We start from the raw sequence: 25022 nt of genomic DNA on the forward strand, positions 1-25022 counted from the left end.
CATGCTTTGTTCACTCTTTCAAAATGTAAAATGATATGACTACTGTCTTTGTCACCAAATTTAATAATCAATAAAGCCAACTGTTTTCACTTGAACTTTGAAATAAATAAACATAACCATCTGCTTCCCTCCTAGGCAGACCTAAAAATATTTTAGAAAGACTTAAAGTGTGCGTTGACATGAATCTTCTTCTGGAGATATTAAGTATTTTCCTTTCCTTGGCCAAGAAAGGGGTGTATGTATTAAAACACTTCTTATTGCAATTGTCAGAAAATACGGAATATAAATAATCTTCACACTGTTTTTGTCAATTGAAACTGGAAAGCCCCTTTCTGTGATATTTGTCCTGGGGTTCACAGTGTAAAAACGTGTTCCTATTGTATTTATCAGGAGTTCATAATGCAAAGCCCCCTTATTGTATTTGGGATATCCAGTTCGGAAATTCCTAGGGCAGTCACTGTGCACCAACTGTGTCAACAGGAGTCTTTCTTCGTTGGTGTCCTAGAGGCTCTATACCTTGGTCCATCAAACTGGGTGCGAAGTAGCCCTTTTAGTACTTGAATCTAAGGGTAATGAGGTAAAGCAATTCAAGGCCAACTCAGGGAGGTGATATGAGCTAGAAAATCAATCTTGGCAATGTACTAAAATATCAGCAAATCAAAATATATCCAATGCGGCTTTATAAAGAAAAAGCGCTGTAATGAGCATGCAACCAAAATAGACACCACATTACAAATATTTACAAGATTTCAAGTGGAATTGAAAATTGAAACACCCCTAAATCTGCTTTGTCCAATTGTAAGTACTCCAAAGAAATATCACAGGTGGCAAGTAACTTGGAACATCTAGACTGTTTCTCTTACGTGTGGTAAGTGACTATTTGCACACACATAAACTTTTCATGCTCTCCAAAGATAGGCCTACAGGCTTTGTGAAGTTGTAAAAAATATAAAATGAGAGGTCTACTGCCTGTGCCACACTTAAAAATCAATTAATTAAGCCTATTTACTTTAACATGAACATAAACATTACCATGTGGTCTCCTATAGACAGCCTTCAAATATTTTAGGCAGACCCAAATTCTACATTGTATATCAAGTCATAAAAATGTTTGAACTGTTGACAATCATAAAATAAGTGCTATGTACCTGAATGCCTGGTAGTTGGGTTGGGCTGTTCCCCCCCCCCATTGGAGCAGGGTCAAGACTGATTTGAATATGGCTGGGACAAACTCCTGTGGCAGGTGTGCAAGGTAACAATGGACTGGAATGTGGCCTGAATAGTTACCAGTGGCAGAGATTAATTCAAGCTTTCCATCCATCACTTTATGTAAGCTTCAGTGTGTCGCCCTAAGTGGGACAGGTATGTCCAGACGGTGGTCCTGAGCACTCTGAAACTGGAACTAAACTATACCTGGCTGATGATCCAATCAGGGAGAAACTGGTCATAGGTTGCTTGTGTTCCAGTTGATGGAGGACCTGGACTGTTCCCACTGAAGCAGGGTCAAGAAACATTTGCTTATGGTTGGGCCTAAACTGACCTGACATGGTGTGCAAAGTAAGGATGGACTGGGATGCCGTGCTACCTCAGTTTCGATGTACCCATATGCAACTCGGTCTTTACCCTGCTCCGATGGGAACAATCCAGTATGAACTTCCAGGACAGACCCGCTCTGAACTGGAATACAAGCAACCTAGGACTGGTTTTGCAAAATGCTTGGATTCATTTGTGCATTCCATTCAGTGCAGGGGAATTGATTGTTTTATGATTATTTTTAAATATATTTTTTTATTTCCTTTCGCAATGACCTGTCCTATGTCTTAAAAAACGCGCTCAGTGGTCCATGTAGAGACGCACTGCAAGCAATGTTGAAACCTCCCTAGAGTCCCGCCGCACAATACTTTCCAAGCTGCCTTACTCGTTTTTCACCACTTGGTGGCATGACTGCAAAAGATTGGACATGAACAGTCAGATAAAGAAGTGCGTTATAAATCTATTACGTTCTCTTCTACTCCATCTAAACTGTGGAGTATTCCAACACAAGAATACTCCCTTCCTTATATATCTGAATCAGTGCAGATTGCGGAACACGCAACCAGCCCCCCTACACGCGATAAGATAATCATTTTCTAAAAGTGGTAGTCACAGTGTGAGATGCATTTTGACGCTAATGTCAATTGTTCTTAAAGACCCCGTCCGTGCATTTTTTTTATTATTATTTATTCACAGTGCTGTCGAGTTAAAAATATATATTTGTTCAAAACCACCCGCAAATGACAAAAGAACAAATAATGCACCAGCAAGTCGTGTGCTTCTGGCCATACTTCAGCCCCCAAGTCCTAGTTAGATACTTTGGGGCATATTTATAGGCCCCTAGCGCCACCTTGCAGCACATTAACGTCATTTATTTTTATATTAATGTGGCCCAACGAGGCCAAAATCCCCACGCCGTATTTACAGAATAGCGCAATGCATGTATTGCGCCACTCTGTAACCCTTTGCGCTACATTATGCCTGCGCCAGGCATAATGTATGCAAAGGGGGTGTTGCCCCGTTAGGGGAGCCGGTAAAATGGTGCAAGGAAATCTATGAAATTTCCTTGCGCCATTTGTTACAGCACTTTTAATGCCTGCTCAACAGCAGGCGTTAAAAGGGGGCTTCCATTCTTTAGAATGGGCCCCTATGTACTCTGCAGGAGTAGAGCCAATATTTTGGCGCTACTCCTGCAGAGTACATCAATAGCCTCATAAAAATGACACTATTGCCCCCTACCCTGGGCCATGGTGGGCTGTATTTTAAATACGGCGCACATATGGTGGTGGTAGCGGGGTGCCTGAGGGGCGCAGGGAAAGTGGCGCTGCACTCGGTACAGCGCCACTTTCCATAAATCTGCCCCTTTGTACTTTGCCTTGCTTTGCTCATTCCTTCACGCCAGAAGTTACTTCTCTTATATTTATATGTAGATTATTATATACATTTATGATCATGGTTGTGGATCCAGTTGTTTGTAAGTCTACATTTCCCAAGCACTGGGCAGTTTTGTCCTTCGCCTTTCTGTTTGACAGTGGCATGGTGGTGCCCATTCTCATTGCTTGAGGGCATCAAGGCCCGAGTGTCACACATGCTGGACACTCATGCACAATGATGCCATGAATCTTCCATCTCGCATTCACATAGTGAGGCCCCATGGTCTTGGTGCCCAACGGTGTATGTGGCAGAGGCCAATGCACATCTGCATTAGCAGCTCGAGAACTGTTTACAAGACCAGTGGAAGAGTTTCAGGAAAGTGTTCTGAATTGTGACCATTTACTGGCTTTTTAGGACTGGCCAGAAGGCAGCTTTTGCTGTCTTGCCAGCCTCTTGTAATTGAAAAGATAATAAATAAAAATACATGCATATATGCGTAAATAAAATGGCTTTGGGTCAGCATTCTTTATCCACTGGTTTGTTCCTGGCATTCACATTTTGTTTCCACCCTCTATGGCATGGGGCGGTGGGTCGGCCCACATCAGCTATTAGCTCTCTTGCACTGAGTGACCGCATTTTCCAGATCACAGGTGCACATCCTCCAAAAAAGAAGTGCACTTTAGTGCCAAGGTAGGTTTGCCAATACATTACTTCAGCAATTCGTTTTTCCTTCACTTTTTAAACATGTTTTTAAGCTAGTGTGTGTGTATACTATAACGCCAGGCTACAGTCATTTAAAGCCAGCAGTACACTTCTTTGAGCCAATAAGGAACCATTTTTTATACAATAGGAAGTAAGACTAAAAGGGTTATACATATGTTCAATCTGCATCTGTCTGCCAGGAAACACCCATGGTGTGCTATTAAAAATTATGTGCTTCGTTTCTTTTTCCTTTAGATATAACATTTTAATTTTGTGGTATATTGTTGCAATGTGGTTACAATGAAAACAATTTAAAAATAACTATTGCACACACTGACAAAGATCAGACCAATTTGGTTTGCCAATGCTTGTTACAGTGAGCTTTTGAAATAATGTTCAGGCTGTTGATAATACGCTAAGCAAGGTACAGTCCCAAACATTATTTATGTCTATGTTTAGATCCACTTACAAATTTGTGCAGAATCTTCATTAGGACTATTTTGACTGAGTCTGCACTGCACTGTAGCATCAGGGACAAGCCTTGAGTTTAAGCAAAATGACCAACTTAGGCAGTCTCAAACGTCAGGGTTGGGAATCTAATGCCCTTCAGGATAACACACTTAATTGCAATGAAGATAGAGAAATCAATCCATCAATATGCACATAAGCAACTTGAGTCGGCTCAGGGTTTTAACTCGGAACGGCACAGGTTAGAGCTTCAATGAAGACCCTGCAGAAATTGGCCCATGGGACGAAACATCAACATAAGTAAAGTTTTGGACTGTACCTTTTTTGGAGTCGTAACAAGATGAAGTATTAACACAGAATAAATCTAGAGCTTTTTCTCAAAAATTGAAAAAGTTCTTTAATGTACACACTACTAAATTCTATCATCAAAATCACAAATATTTACAAGATGTGGATGGAAGTACAAATTGTAACCTTTCCTATAGTGCCCTTGCAGATAAACAAGGAGACAAGCTATGTACCCCAAAGAAGTATCACAGGGGCAACCAACCTTGTAAATGTACTCCATTACTATTATATGTGAGCTACCATGTGACACCTTACTGTGACTCCAGAAATCAGCAATGATCCTATATGAGCCTATTGGGAAACCAGGGGGAGGCTTTTCACAGTCAAAAAGATAAAGTCTACAGGCTTTCTTAATCATTAACAACGTAAAACTACAGGCCTATTGACTTTGTCACCACATTTAAAAATAAATAAACTAAGGATATTAACTTTAACATGAACAATAACATAACCATGTGGTTGTTGCCTGGCAAGAGCCATAAAACAGTGTAGGTAGACCCAAATTATACATCAGCATTCATGTTAAGTCCTTTTTCTCCAGACATTAAGCATTTACTGTTGGGTGGTCCTAAAATCCAGAGTCAGGGAGTTCACAATATAAAACACATTTCTATGGTATCTGTCAAATAATCCTTAATGTAAATCCCTTTTTATGGTTTTTGTCTTGGCATTCACAATGTAAAACTCCTTGTTTTTGTATCAGAGAACAGGGCATTTGCCAGTGAGTTCACAATGTAAAAGTCCTCCCTGTTGCATTTGTCAGAGGGTTCACAATGCAAATCTCCTTTATATGGTATTTGTCAGAGAATTCAGAATGTAAACCCCCTTCCTATTGTATTTGAGAAATCCAGTTCAGGAAAAACCAAAGCAATCAGAAGTTACTACCCCCAATTGTGTTAATGGGGGATTTAATTTCTAGTTTTTTGGTCCTCCATACCCCAGATCCACAAGCTAGGAACCAAGTAATCCCTTTAGTACTTATATCTAAGGGTAACTAAGTAGGGCAAACCAGGGCTGACTTGGAGAGATACTGGGAACTAAAAACTCAGAATAGCAACACACAACAATGACACTTAAATCAATGTCCAGACAATGCTTTTAAAAATTAAAAATTGAAAAAAAAAACGCAAAGTACTGTAATGCACACACAACCATACATTACAATAACAACCACAATTATAAAGATTGCAGAAGGTAGATCGCATGTGATACAGAAATAGCACGTGGCAGCTAACCCTATAAATGCATTCTACTCCTGTTAGATAGATCCAAAGTATATATTATTTATAAAGCCATAAATAATTTTAATATTTACAGTCAAATAAAATAAGAACAACAGCTCTAATTCTGAAGATGCCAGGCATTTACTACGGCCGAACCTGAAAAGGGATATACAACCCATCCCTATTGCAATTGACAGAGCGCTCACAATGTAAAATCCCTGCCTCTTCTGTTTGTCTCATGACTCAAAATAGAAAGCCCCCACTTCCTATGTTGTTTGTCATGGCATTCACCCCCACCTTTTTGCCTGATATTGATGCTGACTTGACTTGACTAAGAAGTGTGCTGGACCCTGCTAACCAGGCCCCAGCACCGGGGGTTCTTTCACTAAAAATTTACCATTGTTTCCACAATTGGCACACAGATAAGTCCCTGGTAAAAGGTACCAGTGGTACCAAGGGCCCTGTGACTAGGGAAGGTCCCTAAGGGCTGCAGCATGTGTTGTGCCACCCTAAGGGACCCCTCACCTAACACATGCACACTGCCATTGCAGATTGTGTGTTTTGGTGGGGAGAAAAAGGAAAAGTCGACATGGCATCCCCCTCAGGGTGCCATGCACACAAAACACTACCTGTGGCATAGGTAAGTCACCCCCTCTAGCAGGCCTTAAAGCCCGAAGGCAGGGTGCACTATACCACAGGTGAGGGCATAGCTGCAAGAGCAATATGCCCTTACAGTGTCAGTCCATTCTTCGACATTGTAAGTACAGTGTGGCCATATTAAGTATATGGTCTGGGAGTTTGTCAAAACAAACTCCACTGTTCCATAATGGCTGCACTGAATACTGGAAAGTTTTGTATTAAACTTCTCAGAATAATAAACTCACACTGGAGCCAGTATTGGATTTATTTAAAAAATGCACACAGAGGGCATCTTAGAGATGCCCCCTGTATTTTACCCAATCCTTCAGTGGAGGACTGACTGGTCTGTGCCAGCCTGCCACTGAGAGACGAGTTTCAGACCCCCTGGGGTAAGAACCTTTGTGCTCTCTGAGGCCAGAAACAAAGCCTGTACTGGGTGGAGGTGCTTCACACCTCCCCCCTACAGGAACTGTAACACCTAGCAGTGAGCCTCAAAGGCTCAGGCTTCGTGTTACAATGCCCCAGGGCACTCCAGCTAGTGGAGATGCCCAGCCCTCAGACAAAGCCCCATTTTTGGTGGCAAGTCCAGAGGAGATACTGAGAAAAACAAGAAGGAGTCACCCCCTCAGCCAGGACCACCTCGAAGGTGTCCAGAGCTGAAGTGACCCCCTCCTTGAGAAATCCTCCATCTTGTCTTGAAGGATTTACCCCAATATGGATAGGGATGTGCTACCCTCCATAAAGGGAGGGAGCACAAGGAAGGTGCAGCCACCCTCAAGGACAATAGCCATTGGCTACTGCACTGTGACCCTAACACACCCCTAAATTCAGTATTTAGGGGCGACCCTGAACCCAGGATTTTTGATTCCTGACGACCTACAAAGAAGAAGGACTGCCTAGCTGAAAAACCCCGCAGAGGAGAAGGAAGAAGACAACTGCTTTGTCCCCAGCCCTACCAGCCTGTCTCCAACTTCAGAGAACCTGCACCAGCGACACATCCTCCAGGCCCAGCAACCTCTTCCGACTCAGGGGAGTGCCCTGCAACTACAAAGGATCAAGAACTTCCGTGGACAGCGGACCTGTCCAACGAAAGAAAGAAGAAACCATCTTTAAAGGGACTCCCACCTCCCTCCAGAAGCGTGAGTCCCGACTACTCTGCACCAGACCCCCCTGGCCCGTGTCCAGAGAAACCAACGACCCAGAGAGGATCCCCAGGCGACTGTGATGATGTGTCCACCCTGGGCTAACCCCTCTCCACCCCCATGACGACGCCTGCAGAGGGAATCCCGTGGTCCCCACTGACCGCGACTGCCTGGGACAAAGATATCCGATGCCTGGAGAAGCACTGCAGTCGCAGCCCCCAGGCCCGTGAGAAACCGACCACTGGTGCAGCAGTGACCAGCAGGCAGCCCTCACCCTTGCCCAGTCCGTGGCTGGCCCAAGGAGCTCCCCCTGTGCCCTGCCTGCAACATCTGAGTGACCCCCGGGTCTCTCCATTGAATCCTATTACAAACCCTACACCCTGTTTGCCCACTGCCCCCGGCCGCCCCTGTGCCACTGAGGGTGTGCTTTGTGTGTCTACTTGGGACCCGCCCAGTGCTCTACTAAACCCCGTGGTCTGCTCCCCAAGGATACGGGTACTTACCTGCCAGCAGACCAGAACCGGAGCACCCCGTCTCCATAGGCACCCATGTTATTTTGGCTCCTCTTTGACCTCTGCACCTGACCGGCCCCGTGTTGCTGGTGCTGGGTGTTTGGGGTTGACTTGAACCCCCAACGGTGGGCTACCTATGCCCCAGAGACTGAACTTGTAAGTGCTTTACTTACCGTATTAACCAAATTGTACTTACCTCCCCCAGGAACTGTTGAATAGTGCACTGTGTCCACTTTTAAAATAGCTTAATGCCATTTTATGAAAAACTGTGTACATTACTGTTTTGGTTCAAAGTTCTACCTATACCTATGCAAAGTACCTCACATTTAATGTACTTACCTGCAGTTTGAATCTTCTGCTTCTAAAATAAATTAAGAAAAAAGTATTTTTCTATATAAAAACCTATTGGCCTGGAGTTGTTATTGAGTGTGTGTTCCCATTTATTGCTTGAGTGTGTACAACAAATGCTTAACACTACCCTCTGATCAGCCTAACTGCTCAACCACACTACCACAAACAGAGCATTAGTATTATCTATTATTGCCTCTGTCAAGCCTCTTGGGGAACCCCTGGAGTCTGTGCACACTATATCCCATTTTGATATAGTATATACAGAGCCAGCTTCCTACAGCCTGGAGTCTGCAGTTGAAAAAACGTCTCTACAGTTGTTACCACAATGTAATCAAAATCCATCCATAATAGCCTACTGACTTTAACGTCTCTTTTCACAATGAATAATTCCGGCCTACTGCTTTCATTATACCTTTCTCTAATAACACAGCAAACCTCCTGCATCTGACATACCTTTTCCCTATGTAGCAATTGGGCCAAAAGCCTTTATCACTGGCTTGTCACCCTACCCAACTTAGACCAATTGTATTCAGCAGAATTCGAAATACAAATCGTTGTTTCCAGTGCCCTCCCAATCACATTTAGTAGGATCGACATGTGGGTGGAACCAATGCCCCTTTGTCAGTAATGCTACTTAAAGTTCTTCTGCTATTAATTACGTAAGATCCAGTGTTGTAATCCCTTTCAGAGGGTCACAAGGCACGCAAGAGCTATTGGGCCCATCACAGGGTGTAGGTATTTTACTCCTCATATGCCGGAGCTCGATCTGCTATGGATCCCAAGCAACTGGGCCAAGTACCCCTTCTGCACTTGACTTCCAGTGGTAGCTGTGCACAAGCAGTAAAAGGCTCTCCCGGGGTGAAGTGTAGATACAGGTAAGTGAATACGACATAACTCAAAGTGCACACAGTATGAACAATAAATCAATGTTCAGTCCAATACTTCTTTTTCTTATAAAAATATTTTATTTCTAGCTCTACACATTCAAGGGAATAATGTCATTCACAAGCAAACACACAATTCCCTTTAGGGTGGTGCTCTAGTAGTTTTCAGGCAAATCCCTGTCACACCTTTGTGCTTATAACATGGTTGGGGTCACTGCATTCAATGGAGGCTGCATTTGGGGGAATGCGTACTAGTAGGCTGTACTCAAGATTTCACCTTTGAATTATTAGCTATTTGTCAAAATTGTATGATGCTGCAGCATAGTTAGCAGCAAGTCCCCCAGACACCACAGGCCCAGTTCCAGCCTTGCCCTGTCTGGCAGTATGGAAGCGTTCAGTGAGCACCCACTCCACAGGCAAAGTCAGGCCGCCTGCGGTTCTCACAGCAGCACGCAGCAGGCGCAGGCTGTCTCCTTCAAGCAGCACTACTGGTTCATTCCAGCGATTGGAGCTTCTCCAGTTCAGCAAACACTTTGTATGTCACTCTTGCCCTATTGGATAATGGGGGTATTCTTTGGCTTCTGACTGTAGCCCCATCGAGGGGGCAACATCCTCGGTGGCACCATTGCAGTCCTCAGGGAATCAGTTGTGCATGTGTTTCAGTTATTTTGTCACTCTATGGTTTTTGAATGGTTTTTATGGTTCTCTAATTTGGTATTGATTATATTGTATATCCAGCCTTGAAAAAGCCTCAGGCCTGCTTATCCTTTAGGTGGCGCAGCACGGATTGGCCATATGGCTGTATGTCCAAAGAGTAGTTTGGAGAACAGTAAAAGGATTCATGAGATTGCATCTCAATAAAGGACTGTATTTTTGAACGATTAAACCCGGGAGCCTGTACCTATCACTGGATTGACATGGGATCAAAATATTTTGTATTTTCAGCTTTGTCCTCTGCTACTGAAATGCACACACTCAGCACATGCACTAATCCCACATGTACTACACAGTACTGCTCTGTACCTGTACTGTACCCTCTCTAGGCACACAGTTGTCCAGCACAGAGTCACTATTCCTGTGCAGCACTATCTGATGCAGGCCAAGGGTGAGCTAAATACACAGAAGCTGAACTCTTAAAAAGGTGAGTGAGCCTGTAGGCCTTGTTCCAGTGACACAGGGCAAAAAGTTCCTGATAACTGCTACTGACCGTGACACGGTTTGCTGCCACCACCATGCTCGCGCTGCTTAACTCTTGGTGAGGGAGGTAGCCTTTCATCATTATGAGGGTAGCGCTTTAGGCACCCCTCCTAGTCCAACAAGTCTGCAATCCATGAGACAGGTCTCTGTCGTGGTGCACCTGCATGATCCGTGTTTACCTATGACACAAAAATCAGCATTAGGACTCCAGGTAACAGTGTGGTTTGGCACTCAGGGCAGGAGTTCACGTCTCTTACTATTCAGAGAACTCGTACGTCTCCACATCGATCAACAACGGCGCTGTCAAGAAAAACCTAAAAGTGCTTTCTTGGCAACAATATTTTGGTGGGTGAGTTATAGAGCACCAGAGTTTTAATTATATAATAACTATACCGCAAACGCACTTCTATAGGCACCACCAGCCTGAGGAAGGAGAGTATGTCAGTGCCTGTACATTATGTGTCCTCAACTGACACTGCATCTTCCTGCCTTTGCTGTTGGCCTCAACATAAAGTGTATTGATTTTTTGAGTGGAACAAATGCCATACACCACCAGCTTCTAAGCGCCAGCCAGCATAATACATACAACAAATACATAATAAAAGTAAAACAGAGATAGCAAAGCCAACATCTGTGTAATCAACTTCCATTTTTGCAACTTGGAGCTTCCACAATACCCTCAATGAAATGTAAAAACAGCAGTGTACCTCTTGCTCCAAACTTGGTGGGATTTCCAGGGATCAACATTGCACGTTTTTGTAAAATGATCTCCCAGGTTCCACGGCATGCACTCCCTCTCAGCAGCTGGACACTAGCAGCATAGGATCTGCCCCTGCACCTCGTTCTTGCATCGCCCTAATTCCGCCTTTTTCTAACCCCTTGTAGGGAAACGTTCGCTGCTCTGTGGTGTCTTTTTTATTTAGTACCAGTCTACTAGCCCAATCCTATTACCAGTAACTTCTCGGAGAGACGTCTTTGCCACCCATAAACTTTTATTGATCTTGGCGGTACAGCTGTGCGCCGTTAGTTGACTTCCTATGTGACTATTTTCCTCGCACAAAGAAGTTGTTCTGAACCCACAACCGGAAGAGAAGCACGTATTTCATATGAAACTTGATACAAGTATGTATACCGGACACATACGCTAGGAAGTATGCCCACTCGTGTTGGTTACCACCAGCCAGAACCAACCTAGGAGGAGTGCCTGCCACCCGAGAGGGGTTTGTAGCATGCCTAACACACAGACCAGGAATTGTGCCCACTTCCGTACAGATCAGCATCGACCAGATACACACATGCCACCTGATGGAGTCTATGTTTTCTACAACACACAGATCGACAGCGTGCCCACTCCTGTGCTGATCAGCACCAACCAAACCTGCATATGGAGGGGTGTCACTCGAGGAGGGTTCAGAACCAACCAAACCTGCATATGGAGGGGTGTCACTCGAGGAGGGTTCAGAACCAACCAAACCTGCATATGGAGGGGTGTCACTCGAGGAGAGTTCAGAACCAACCAAACCTACATATGGAGGGGTGTCACTCGAGGGGGGTTCAGAACCAACTAAACCTGCATATGGAGGGGTGTCACTCGAGGAGAGTTCAGAACCAACCAAACCTACATATGGAGGGGTGTCACTCGAGGGGGGTTCAGAACCAACTAAACCTGCATATGGAGGGGTGTCACTCGAGGGGGGTTCAGAACCAACTAAACCTACATATGGAGGGGTGTCACTCGAGGGGGGTTCAGAACCAACTAAACCTACATATGGAGGGGTGTCACTCGAGGGGGGTTCAGAACCAACCAAACCTGCATATGGAGGGGTGTCACTCGAGGGGGGTTCAGAACCAACTAAACCTACATATGGAGGGGTGTCACTCGAGGGGGGTTCAGAACCAACCAAACCTGCATATGGAGGGGTGTCACTCGAGGAGGGTTCAGAACCAACTAAAGCTACATATGGAGGGGTGTCACTCGAGGGGGGTTCAGAACCAACCAAACCTGCATAAGGATGGGTGTCACTCGAGGAGGGTTATAGTGCACTAGTGAGAACCAGAACTACAAAGCTCACTCACAAGGACTGCTGGGTAGATTTGAACCAATCACTCGGTAACGTCCCTCTTACACCTCTATGTGCACAGATTGCACGCAGGAAACTACCGAATGTGTGCTTCTGTGTGGACTTTGAACGAAGCCAGAAGCTACAAGGCTTGTGGTGAGACAGGTGCTTAATTTGTGTTTGTGGTTTTCAGGTGCGGGGCACCAGCACTTATTTGTGAGGGCCGCCACTTATTTTTCTACCTCATGCATTTACTGTCAGCAAAAGACACAAATGGAAAAGATGAAGGAAGAGAAAAATGAAAAGGCGTCACAAAGGGAGAAAGCTGCAAGAGTGAGCTGAAGGGGCAGGGAGTGGCTGTAAATGAATTGAAGAGGCTGGTGATGGTTTCAGGAATACGCTGCCTCAGTGTTCCGCGCTCGCACATTTAATTGTAGCAGCCGCAAGTTTAAGTGGAGAGCTTTGTGCACAGCACGTTTTTATTTACAAATTAAGCCCTGGGTGAGACACAATGGCGCTGCGAGGCTTAGGTAGGACCTCCAGGCGCTACGTCTACAACGCCTCCACCGACAGGCCTTTGTGGCCTGGTCCTCAGAGGGCGCCAGCATTTCCGACAACAGCCGCCCGTCCTCCTCTGGTGCAGTCTCCGCGCCTCAGCTGCGCGTTATTTACGGAAATGCAGCAATCCCACGGGAGGTGAAAGGTCAAGGCTGCCTGGATGCTCCCGAAGCCCGGGGTTAACGGGCCCCGGGGCGTGTGGCGGGATTGTTGGAATACCAGGCGCGTGCCTGTTAGTCGTGACTCCCGCGGACCGTGCGCCGCCGGCCGAGCCCTGGGATGTCTGCCGGTCTCTGCGGCCGTCCCAGCGCACCTGTGCTCTCTGTGCCCCGGCGTCCTTCCGCGCTTGTCTCACTCGTCCCTCGGTATTTATGGCAGTGACGATGAGTGAATGCCGGCTTTTTTTGAAGCAGGAGCCCTCGGCTTTGGTTCCGAATCTTTAATGCTTTCGAGGTAGCTGCATGACGTCGGAGCCCACGTGCACCTGTCACTATGCCAAAACGTTCACTATTTTAGGTTAGTAGCCCTGCACACTTCATAAAACTGAAAAACTAACGACGATTTTTTTTTTTTAATAAACACTATTATAATCAGCTTACTTTTTCGTGTTTTTTGAGTACTTTTACACTTTTTACAAAGTGCATGATTACGTAATATAAATAGTAATTCGTCTCCCCAGCCGTTTGCTGTCCACTTGGTTAACGTCATTGCTGCTAGCACCGCTGCCATCAATAAATACTGTCAGACCAGCACTAGCACGACCGGCTTTAGGGCGGTGCGAGCGGTGCGGCCGCACCGGGTGCTGGCCTGGATGCGAGGCGCCGACCTGAGTGGAGCGCTGTGTTTAACATTAACTTACGAAACGTGTGATTTAAGAGCACTTGCTGAAAAAATCCTGGTGCGTCCAGCCTTCAGGAAGCAATTAAAATGTCAAGATAATGCTGCGAAAGCTATAAGAATAGTGTGAAATACACTGAATTGTCATTTTTAATGTTCATTGAATTATTAAACACTGTTGTTTTGCTCATCTTCAAATAAGACAGACAGTGCCACCATGTGCTGGACTGTCATTAGTGCCGCATTGAGAATTAAGTGTCAGTGCCCATCACCAGAAACCACCGGCTCAAATTAAGCACTGGTTGTGGTAATAGGCGGGGGAATCAGCAGTAAATACCAGCCCACCAGTTCATAAACCAGGCTCCCCCACTGACCTATCAGACTGCCCCTTCTGGCTCTGACAGATTGTCCTATAGACCAGTCTGACCCTTATTAGCACAACAGCCTTCACCATCGCTACCCCCAGAGCCATGACCAGAACCGCGAGCCTCACTACCAGCGCCACCCCCGTCTCACCATCATCATACTACTAACATCACCAAAAGCACAGCATTTAAGAACATCAACTCTGACTCTTATGAATTAGCTCATTTCATTATGTCTATTATAGGGAGGGGAGATTTGGAAGTGGACTGCTCTGCTCTCAAAAACTGCAGGGATTCATTTTTTTAGCACAATTTTCAAAAAGTGGTCAGAAACGCCATATTCAGTCCTGAAGTGAAAGCCATAAAATATTGCAGTACTACAGGGGCTGTTCCAGCACTGAGGAGTGTTATTTCTCTGCATTAGTAAATCATACATATGCACTTGAGGTCAATGTTTGCCTCACGCTCTCAGGGCTGCTGGATGTGTCAGGATCCCACACCAAGCCTAGCAGGGATTTTGAAGTCTCTAGCTCAGTTCAGATTCCGGGTGTCTGTGCACACCCACATTTCCAGTCTCCTATGAATAGCACCATACCTGATGGGAAGAGCCGGCTCAGCGTTTGGAAGCAGGACGGCCCTGTGAAATGGATTATGGGAACGTCAGGGATCACGCATGTCTGAGGCTTTCTTGAATAGGGGTGAGATTCACTAGAAAAGGACTGCCTTTTCATTGACATCTATTCACAAAAATGCTAGAAGTTGCATGAGTGACGTCACGCACCGCAGCTTTTGAAACCCGGTGACGTCCCTTGGCCCACCTGTAGGCCGTGGGCAGCCACCAGTTTGCTGCCGAGGTGCAGTTGATAGGCAAAGGGAAAACAACTCAAATTTACGGTGGTCTTAGGCCCCAATTCTGAGACCAGGGCTAGATTCAACCCCTTCACAGACTCATGTCTGTGTAGAAATCGGAATTCTAACCACTGCAGTGTTTCCCACATCGAATAATTACCATCATACCATGGAGTTTTCCCAAGGTCTATTTCAGTGGTAGATCAAAATTGTCATTTATACTGTGAGTTAGAAGCGCAATGGAATTGTTACCGGGTAGGTCGCACAAGGAAACGTTCCTCTTTTTTAGGCACCGAGAAATTAAGTGATGTGCCCAGAAAATCTGGTAGGTTTGTAGTAGTGGGTGCGGGACGGCATCTCAGAGCGATAGGGTAATTAAGGACAGGTGACCTAGTTCTGGGATTTAATTTCCCTGTGCATTCTGGGAGATGTGGTCCTCGTTCATCTCATTTGATCCAATTGAATTAAGATACTTCAAAACAATGATTTCTAAAAGAAAGTCTAATACTGAAGCACTATGGGGCATATTTATACTCCGTTTGCGCCGGAATTGCGTCGTTTTTTTTTACGCAATTCCGACGCAAAACTAACTCCATATTTATACTTTGGCGTTAGACGCGTCTAGCGCCAAAGTCCATGGAGTTTGCGTCATTTTTTAGCGTGGACACCTACTTTGCGTTAATGATATGCAAGGTAGGCGTTCACGTCTAAAAAATCGACTCCGAGGCATGTGCGTCGGATTTATACTCCCGGGCAAAATTCACGCCCGGGAGTGGGCGGGTCAAAAAAAATGACGCACGGCTGCTTTAGCGCCGTGTTTTAGCGCCTGCAAAAGGCAGGCGTTAAGGGACCTGTGGGCTCTGAAGGAGCCCAGAGGTGCCCTCCCATGCCCCCAGGGACACCCCCTGTCACCCTTGCCCACCCCAGGAGGACACCCAAGGCTGGAGGGACCCATCCCAGGGACATTAAGGTAAGTTCAGGTAAGTGTTTTTTTTTTTTTGTGGCATAGGGGGGCCTGATTTGTGCCCCCCTACATGCCACTATGCCCAATGGCCATGCCCAGGGGACATAAGTCCCCTGGGCATGGCCATTGGGCAAGGGGGCATGACTCCTGTCTTTGCTAAGACAGGAGTCATTTCTATGGGGGTTGGGAGTCGAAAAAAATGGCGCAAATCGGGTTGAGGCGAAAAAATTGCCTCAACCTGACTTGCCCCATTTCTTGACGCCCAAGCCCCATATCACCCTACGCCGGCGCTGCCTGGTGTACGTCGTTTTTTTCCACGCACACCAGGCAGCGCCGGCGGCTAACGCCGGCTAACGTCATTGATTAAATACGGCGCCCGCATGGCGCTTCAGAATGGCGTTAGCCGGCGCTAATTTTTTTGACGCAAAACTGCGTTAGCGCAGTTTTGTGTCAAAAAGTATAAATATGGCCCTATGTCTTTGGTGACATGGAGTCACCTGGACCCGGCATTCCGAGGCACGCTTCCGGGTTGCACGTGTGTTGGGTGAAGCACATCTCTGCATTACCCAATGGCATATCATTTACTATTGCTAGGAGTTATTCCCTTTAATAAACTGAACGGGCCTCAAAATGCTTCCTTAGCTTGCAAAGGGCCCTTGACCACCTTCCGATGGAGCGTCATCAGTCGGAACGTGCCTTACGCCGTCCGTGCCAGGTTTGTTGCATATGTGTGTCAGGGGCACTCTTGAAAAATGCTGATCCGAGCTCAGTTGCAGGTGGCATTTGCTGAACACCAACAGCTGCAGATTAATTTGGTGAAATCTGATCTTAATTAGCGAGTTGCCGTTGGCGAAGGGTGTTATTTCTGCGGAGATTGGACTGCTTATAAATATACCTATGCGCGCGGGGGTGGGGATTAACATTCCGGGGCCTCTAGAAAGCAGAATGATTACTCTGCAACTTTCAGGCGCCAAAATATCTTTGAAAGTCCGAGGTTAACAAAGCGGATATTCTCATTCAGCGCTTCGCTCGTCTCCCCGATATGCACACTGTCGAAATGCAAAGGGGCGTAAACAAAAGTGGGTGGACGCGGGGGCGTAGCTTCAGCTGGTGCAGAAGCTACGTTGCATACTTAGAAGTGGAAAGTGGGAGATTTAAAAAAAAAAAAAAAAAAAATCGGGAGAAATATATTTTCCCTATTGGCTTCTATTGAGGGCGAGACAATTTCAGGCAGGAAGCTGGCAAGTTTTTGGTTTAAGTCTTTAACTTTAAGAAATCGGGAGTCTCCCGCCTCAAACGGGTGCTTTGGCATGTATGCCAGGCCCTGAGAGGCCTGAGGGGCACACTCAAACCTCTGCTTCACAGTCCAGACAGCAACCGATTACTTCCTCGCTGTAGGGTGCATGACACTGGTTACGCCTCTATATGGACGCAGTGCTGTCCAGTGCTTAATTTGTGTTTGTTGTTTCCGGTGCTCAGCACCGGCACTTATTCTTCTGCCTCAAGCATTTACTGCGAGCAAAAGGCACAAATGAGAAAGACGGGGGAAGACAAAAACGAAAAAGCGTCACAATGGGAGAAAGCAGAAAGCTGCAAGAGAGAGCTGGAGGGGCAGGGAGTGTCTTTAAATAATTAAAGGTGTCCGAGATGTCTTCCGGATTACGCTGCATCAGTATTCCGTGTTCACACATTTAAATGCAGCAGCCGCGTGTTTAAGAGGAGAGGTCTGGGCACCAGCAAAACATTTCTAGGTTTACATTTACTATATTTGGACACTGGTTTAAGTTTACACTTAAAAAAACTATCCGAAAAATCTCAAAATAGCCATGGGCGTAGCTTGGTCAGTAAGAATGGGGGAGTGGGAGCTGCACATTTTCCAACATTCAAGCTGTCATTCTATTTTCATACGATTAACAGGGCACGAAGGGGCCTGAAAGGGATGTGAAAATGAGAAGAGTGCACATTTTGCAAATTAACTAACATTTTAAAGACCTTGAAAGAGAGTGTGTGTCTTTGTCTGAAAAAAAATCCTGGTGAAACTCAACAGGCACCTCACCATTCCGGACTGAGAGCACCCGAACCCAGCTATTTACTACAAAATACATTGATGAGCACTGTGTAACACCCCGAATACACCCCTCGAAGCTACTACGCCTCTGAAAATAGCGATAGATGTGACATTTTGGTATTTTATCAAAAAATATACGGTTTGTACTTTTTTAACTATTACGTATTTTTGTGACGTTATCTTGCTACTTTTCCACAAGAGAAACAATGTATACAAATCTAATACATGTTTAGTGAAAGATTAAAAAAAAAAAAACTTCGAGGTTTTTTGCTATTATATGACTGAATAAAGGCTTTTTGCTTTGGAAAATATGTCGAACCCAAGTCACAGGGCCAGTTATGGTAAAAAATGCTTGCATCACCGTCCTCGCCCGTATCTCCCTTGCCACAGTTCAAACAAGAGGAGCTATTTCCTAGCTTGTGCAGTGTGATACAAAATTTAAGCCCCACCCTCCACATGTACAGGAAGTGCATCACCACCTGACTATAATGGTGGGGCTTACCCAGAAAACTTCTTGTTTTTCTTCTGTGATTTCAGCAAGATGTTTCACCCGAAGATTTAAGTTAGTTGTGTGTGGTTTATTTACATTTACAATAATTTCATATTATTTCTGGTGTCTGGCAGCTGCCTGCTGCAGCAGGTGCTTTTTTGGTCAAGCGTGCTAGTGCTCTGGCCTCTTGTAATCTATCTGTGGGCTTTTAACCACGCCCACCGTATGCCCATCACTATCACTCGTTCATGGGCTTGCCTTTCAAGAATCCTTTGTCATCATTAGTAAATGCTTTCCATTTGTCTCTCCTTGGGGCAGTTTTGTTATCGCCTTGGCCATCGACCCTGTTACATGGATAATCACACTTTTGCTGATACGTTTGACTGCGAGCGAACTTCTTTTTCCTTTTGTGTCTCTCCTTCGTGCTCATGACACTAATAGCTCTAACTTGTTCCCTCTGCCAATACTTGTTTTGTTACAGCAGTTGATGCAGTCTTATAGGCTTCAAGTACAAAACACACTGGCTCAGTCATTGTCTCGGAAAGAATAGCAACAAACCAGCGAGCATGCTTTGACGTAGGCACATAGAAATCCTCTTCTTGGGTGCCACCGGTCCTCACAAAAGCCTGTGTGAGGCACCATTCAAAATGTGCAGAGTTAAAGGAGCCGATAGTACGACTTGAGCAGGAAAAGTATTGTACTGCAGCCTTTCCTGTCATGGGACCTACAACTAAATTTACATATCCATAATTCCGTGTCACTTCTGAGTTCTCCTGTTGTTTCCTTTTGTGGCAACAAGTGCTTTATCAATGTACTGGAGTACAACAATTATTATAATTTGGTTGTACTTTAAAGGGTTTTCTAAGATGAATTTAGTAAACTAAATCACCCTGACAGTCTGGGGAACCGTCTTTCCTGGCGACAGAGACGGCAGCCATGAAAACTATACTCTGGTTTCTCTTCAAACCGAATAAATGTTTCACCTTTTTACTAAAGATTTCAGTGGAGAGGAACATTTAAGAGTTTCACGAAATTTTTGAAAGCCCTGCCAAGTGCAAGGTTACCCTTATTTAGTAAACAAAAGTATAACTACATAGTAGACAGATTGATTATTTGCTTGTTCCTCAAGTGTGACTAAAGGATCCACTACCATGTGGGAAGCAGCAATATATAACAAAAGGTAAGGAGGGATCAATTGATAAATGAAACAATTAACCAAGTCCGATCTGGGTTTTATATCTGGATCAGCTCTTGGCTTCTCCTTTCTCATCTTTTATTGGGATTTTCTTCAAATCCCCTCTGTGACTTAATTGCAAAGATGTGTTAAGGTAAACATTTACAAACATACATATATGTAAAGTGTACATATATTTATATCATGCCACGGTCTAATGGCAGACTTGGAAACTGGGCAATAAATCCAGCACAATTAACCTCCTGCGATCCTGGGAAAATCACTTAATCAAACCCTGGCTAAAAACCACAAGCAATAGCAAAGCCAATAGGTAGTACTTATGCAAGATCTATTGGATTTGTCTATGCTATTTCGCAGCCATGTACAGAAGCTTGTCTGCTACGCAACGTGTCTGAAAGTAAAAAAAAAAAGTGCCATGGCACGGTGAATGCTTGCTCCATCATAGTGCTTTTTAATTTTATTTTATTTTGAACCATACTACACAGCAGCCGCGGAGCTGTAAAACGTGGCAAAAAAGATTGGCAAATCCAATAGGTTTCACTTTTTTCCCAAAGCATCGATCAAGCCTATTGGCTTTATTGGTGCTTTGGGAAAAAAGAGATATGATGAGGCTAGCACTGGACGTGTCTGACATATACAGTAGGTCGAGTGCGCAAGCGCTTTGACCTGTTGTGATCTATCTGTGGGCTTTTACTCACACCCATCACTATCACTCTTTCGTGGGCTTGCTTTTCAGAAATCCTTTGTTATCATTGGTAAATGCTTAATATTTTTTCCTCCTTGGGGCAGTTTTGTTACCGTCTTGGACTCTGACCCTGTTACAAGGATAATTGCACGCTTGCCGATACGTTTGACTGCGAGCAAACTTCTTTTTCCTTTTGTGTCTCTCCTTCGTGCTCATGGCGGCTGTGGTGCTTTAAATCGGCTCGCATATGTCAATTGTTTTACTTTTATTTTAAATTTAGGTGGCAAGAAAAGTCCAGTTAGGAATTTACAATGCTAATAGCTCTAACTCGAGCAAACGTGAGACCCATTGCATTGCAAATGCTTGTTTAACTGTTCCTTAGATTTCCTTGCTGCCTCTCTCCTGAGCAATTAAGGGGCTGTTCTTATTGAAGGAGGTTCACTCTTTGAGGACTCCCAGTTAATGGTTGTCCCAGCTGCTTTGTTGAGCTTGGAGGCCGGGGTGATATGGCTTCCACACCGTTGTTTGTGTAATTGGAGGTTATGTCAGACGTCTCGAGTGTTCGGTCTGGTTTCCATTTGTATTGTGTCTAACCTGCTCATCGGTGGGGCAGTAATGAGCAGGACCTCCTCAAAGTTGCTAGGCAAATGGAGATGGGGAAAGAGTCCCACCAGGTTATTTAGATGCACATTATTCCTTCTCTTTTTTGTGCTGGCATGAAGGGAAAATGGGCATCTGAACTACACCACACTGCAGTATTCTCAGGAGAGGAGGTTCCTGACCCTGTAGCGCCTTTTCAGGACGGCTCCTCACTTGACCTGGAACTGATTCAGAGGATGATTAACAAAGCAGAGGGATCTGCTTTTGCAGTTAGAGAAGGAGTTCCAGCTCCGAAAGGGCCTGAAGATTATTCTGCAGATCCAGATTCTTTGGGGAGGAGGAAATCGGGGGCAAATTTGCTCAGGGCTCTGATTTGAAAGATCTGCCGGCCCACATAAGGGAAAACTTGACTTTTCTATCTTTAGATTCCCAGGCTGGGGATGGTTGCTTTTTTCTTCAGTATTGGAAGAAAGATCCTGAATCTCTCCCACATACATAAAGCCATTAGAGGTCTTTTGAGTTGCAAAACTGGTTTTCCACATTTTCTTTCCAAGAGGTATCTGCTGTGGAATTTTGCAGAAACATTTCCCTCTTCGATGAAAGCTGACTGTTTGATGGCAGGTCTCGCTTTAGTGGTTCCATTAGTTCAGAAGACGCCTCTCCTCCAGACCAGGTTGGTAAAGTGGAGGGGTCTATTAAAAAGGTCCATTTAGCTATGGACCTTGCTATCAACTTATGTCTTCAAGTGTCTACTGTATGATTTTCAGAAGTAGGTGGAGGAGTTACAGGACAGGGAGATGGCACATCCAAATGGTCAGTGAATGAACAGAAGTTGAGGTTATCCATCCGCTGCCGCAGCAGCTTCAATTTCCGCCATATCCGCAAAGAGCCAGATCTGGATGCTGGCCTGCTAGGTGGATAGTCAACAGAAGTGTCTGCTTTCTCACATTTCTTTTCATGGTTCCAAACTCTTCCATTCACAGCTGCAGGAATTGGTGACACAAATCGTAAATTGCTTATGCTGGTGAAAAATCCTTCCAGAGGGAGGGGTATTGGAATATGTAGGGCCTTTGGCTCTAACTCTTTGACTAAAGGAACAGGCCATCCCTTTCAGAGCAGGGGGTATTGCTGTGGTATCCCCTCCCAAGACAAATTCCAACAGCAACCTCTAGTGTCTGCTGCTACTGTTCCTAAATCATGACTGTCCCTGAGCGGTAGGTGCCAGAATTCATGCCGATGTTTCCAATTCCTGGGTCCTCCAGGTGGTCAGAGACGCTTACAGGACTGAGTTTTCTTCTCTTCCAAGTGAGCTCTTCATTCAGACCCTACCTCCTCCCAATCAGGGCAAGCTATTGGCCGTGCAAACAGGGATTGAGGATCTTCTTGCCAAGAACACAATAGTTCCACTTCCAGCGGTAGAAAGTGGCCAAGGATCGTATTCTCTGATGCTCTTGGTTCAAAAGACTTCAGGAGATTTTTGCACAGTCCTGGTCCTCAAGCAAGTGAATCTGTATATACCTCATTAAAGATTCAAAATGGTCAGTTTGCAGGATATTCTCCAGCTGGTGTCTCCTGGCATGTTTCTGGCCTCACTTGATCTGATGGAGGCCTATCTCAGATGACCTCCTCCTACGTTTTCGCCTAATTAATTAGATAATGAGGCTGCCGCGCCTCACAGATACACCCAGTTCCCAAAGTTAAATGCCCCTCTCCCCTCGGGACCTCTTGTTTTAGTTGCGTTTTCGTGACCTGGGGAGTCGCGACTCAGTTGCGGTAGCAGTGCATTTAATACTTTAATCTGACCTTCTTTTGCCTTGAGGAGCCGGCAGGAGTTTGTTGGCCAGGTGGCTCACACTGTGTTCAGCGAGTGCTAGTAGTAGATTGCGCTCTGGGCGCTGAACCCAGAAGTGTGCACAAGATCTCTAGCATTGTTGAGGATCTCCGATCTGATCTTTCTGTGAGTACAGGGCAATTTACTGGAGCTGAGAGCAATTTATATTAAGGGGAAGCTGAAGGTCAGAGAGGACAAATTAGGCAAGGAAATTCCCTCCTCTCAGGACTTTTTGTCCGGACAGGCCTTTCGCAGGATTTGTCAGAAGTTGGGGCTCTCAGTAGTTGATTTGTTTGCATCAGCCCAGAATGCCCTTCTTCCCCTGTTCTGTTTGAGGCTGAAGAAGGATAGGGCTTGGGCAGTGGATGTCCTGTCTTGTGTCTTGGCAAATGAGGATTCTTTATGCCTTTCCCTCTTCTTCTGAGGCTCTTGATCAGGTTGAAGCAAGGGGATTCAATGGTGATACTGGTGGATTCAGCGCACTCTGCTTCGTACCCTCTGATAATGACCATGAGGATCAGCAAGTTTCTTACAGTAGTCCCATCCCACCTAGTGTTCCCCTGCCTTCAGGTCAAAGCATCGAGAACCCTCAGGCTGGCGGCTTGGAGATTGAAAGGGAAGAGTAACAGGGGATCTCTGAGAGGGTGGCTTCCTCCATTCAGGCGTCCAGGAGAATCTCCACACTTTCTTCCTATTGCAGACATTGAGCCCCTTTTCGGCAATGATGTACATCTAGTTTAGTTTAAGAATTTATAAAGCGCGTAGTGACCCGAAGGCATCCCAGCGCTAACCTAACCTGACCGGTGCTGTCACTAGGAGAGTTGAGAGCGCTACCTACAGAAAAGAATGGTCTTGAGTTTTTTCCTAAAAAGTAGTTCTGAATGTTCCTGACGTAGATCGGAAGGAAGATCATTCCAAAGATGGGCGGCCTTGGTAAGGAAGGAGTTGGCCCCCCAAGCTCTCTGAGACCTCAAGATGGTCACAAGACGAGAGGAGGAGGACCTCAGACTTCGAGAAGGAACATAAAGACATAGCCGCTTTCTAAAGAACATTGGGCCCTTATGTTGAAGAGCTCTATGAACAATGCATACATCTGAGCATTTAGTCCCACAGTCAGTTGAACTGGTGAAGATGCTGGATTTCCTGCAGGATGGTTTTGATGTGTGATTAAAGTTTTCTATTCTTAAGATCCAGTGTGAGTCCATTAAGCCTTTTCGGATGTTTTGGGATAATTTGCAAGATTCAGATAAGCTCGTCCAAAGGCTTTTTAAGGGTTTTCTGTATCTCAAGCCTACGGCTAGGGCAGTGTGTTTGTCTTGGGATCTTTCTTTAGTCCTGCAGGTGTTGCAGAAGTCTGCTTTTGAACCCCTTGAGAGGGTGGATTTGAGATTACTTACCTTGAAATTGTTCTTCCTGGTTTCAGTTACATCTGGGAGGAGGTTGGGGGATTTGAGTTCCTTATCAGTATGGCATCCATCCTTTAGCATCCCTTCTTTAGGGTGTTCGAGGACAGGATCATTTTGCATCTTGGTCCTTCTTTGATCCCTCAGGGAAATCCATTATTTCACAGAGAGCAGGAGGTTATTTTACCAGTGTTTCATCCTAATCCTTCTTCCCCGGAGGAGTTGGAGTTACATTCTTTGGATGCTAAGCGGGCTATTCTGATTTATCTGGGTAGGGTTTCTGATTTCAGGATTTTATCGTCTTTGTGAATTTTGGTCCTGCTAGGAAAGGGTCTAACCCTTCCAATCAGACTCTGGGTAGGAGGATCAGACCTCTGATAGCATTGGCATTTAGAGAGGCAGGAACTCCGTATTCAGCAGGGGTGGAAGGTAAATCCACTAGAGCCATGTCTACTTCCCTTGCGGAGGCTCAGGGAGCATCTTTGGTTGAAATTTGTAGTGCTGCAGCATGGGCAACGCCTTCTATGTTTGTGCGGCATTGAAGAGTGATGCAGGAAATTGACCTAGAGGAGGTTTTGAGCTCAAAAGTGTTGTCTTCTAAAAAGTAATAGAAGGTTTGATTACAGGATTAAATAAACGAAGTGTTGCATGGATTATCAGTTGTCCTGGTCAATGTTATTGCTTACTATGTCCAATTATGTAATTAATTAGGGGAAAACATAGGAGGAGGTAATGCTTTAATTA

General features: G+C 45.2%; 1 non-coding gene across 1 annotated transcript; it reads left to right on the forward strand.

Moving 5' to 3' along the window:
• The first annotated feature begins 19509 nt into the window (after positions 1 to 19509).
• On the forward strand, positions 19510 to 19626 carry LOC138252451 (U5 spliceosomal RNA). Its single transcript, XR_011195198.1, has one exon. It is a non-coding gene; the product is annotated as a U5 spliceosomal RNA (small nuclear RNA).
• The last annotated feature ends 5396 nt before the right edge of the window (positions 19627 to 25022 follow it).

Source organism: Pleurodeles waltl, chromosome 8 (assembly GCF_031143425.1).
Source record: "Pleurodeles waltl isolate 20211129_DDA chromosome 8, aPleWal1.hap1.20221129, whole genome shotgun sequence".
Classification (NCBI taxonomy): Eukaryota; Metazoa; Chordata; class Amphibia; order Caudata; family Salamandridae; genus Pleurodeles; species Pleurodeles waltl.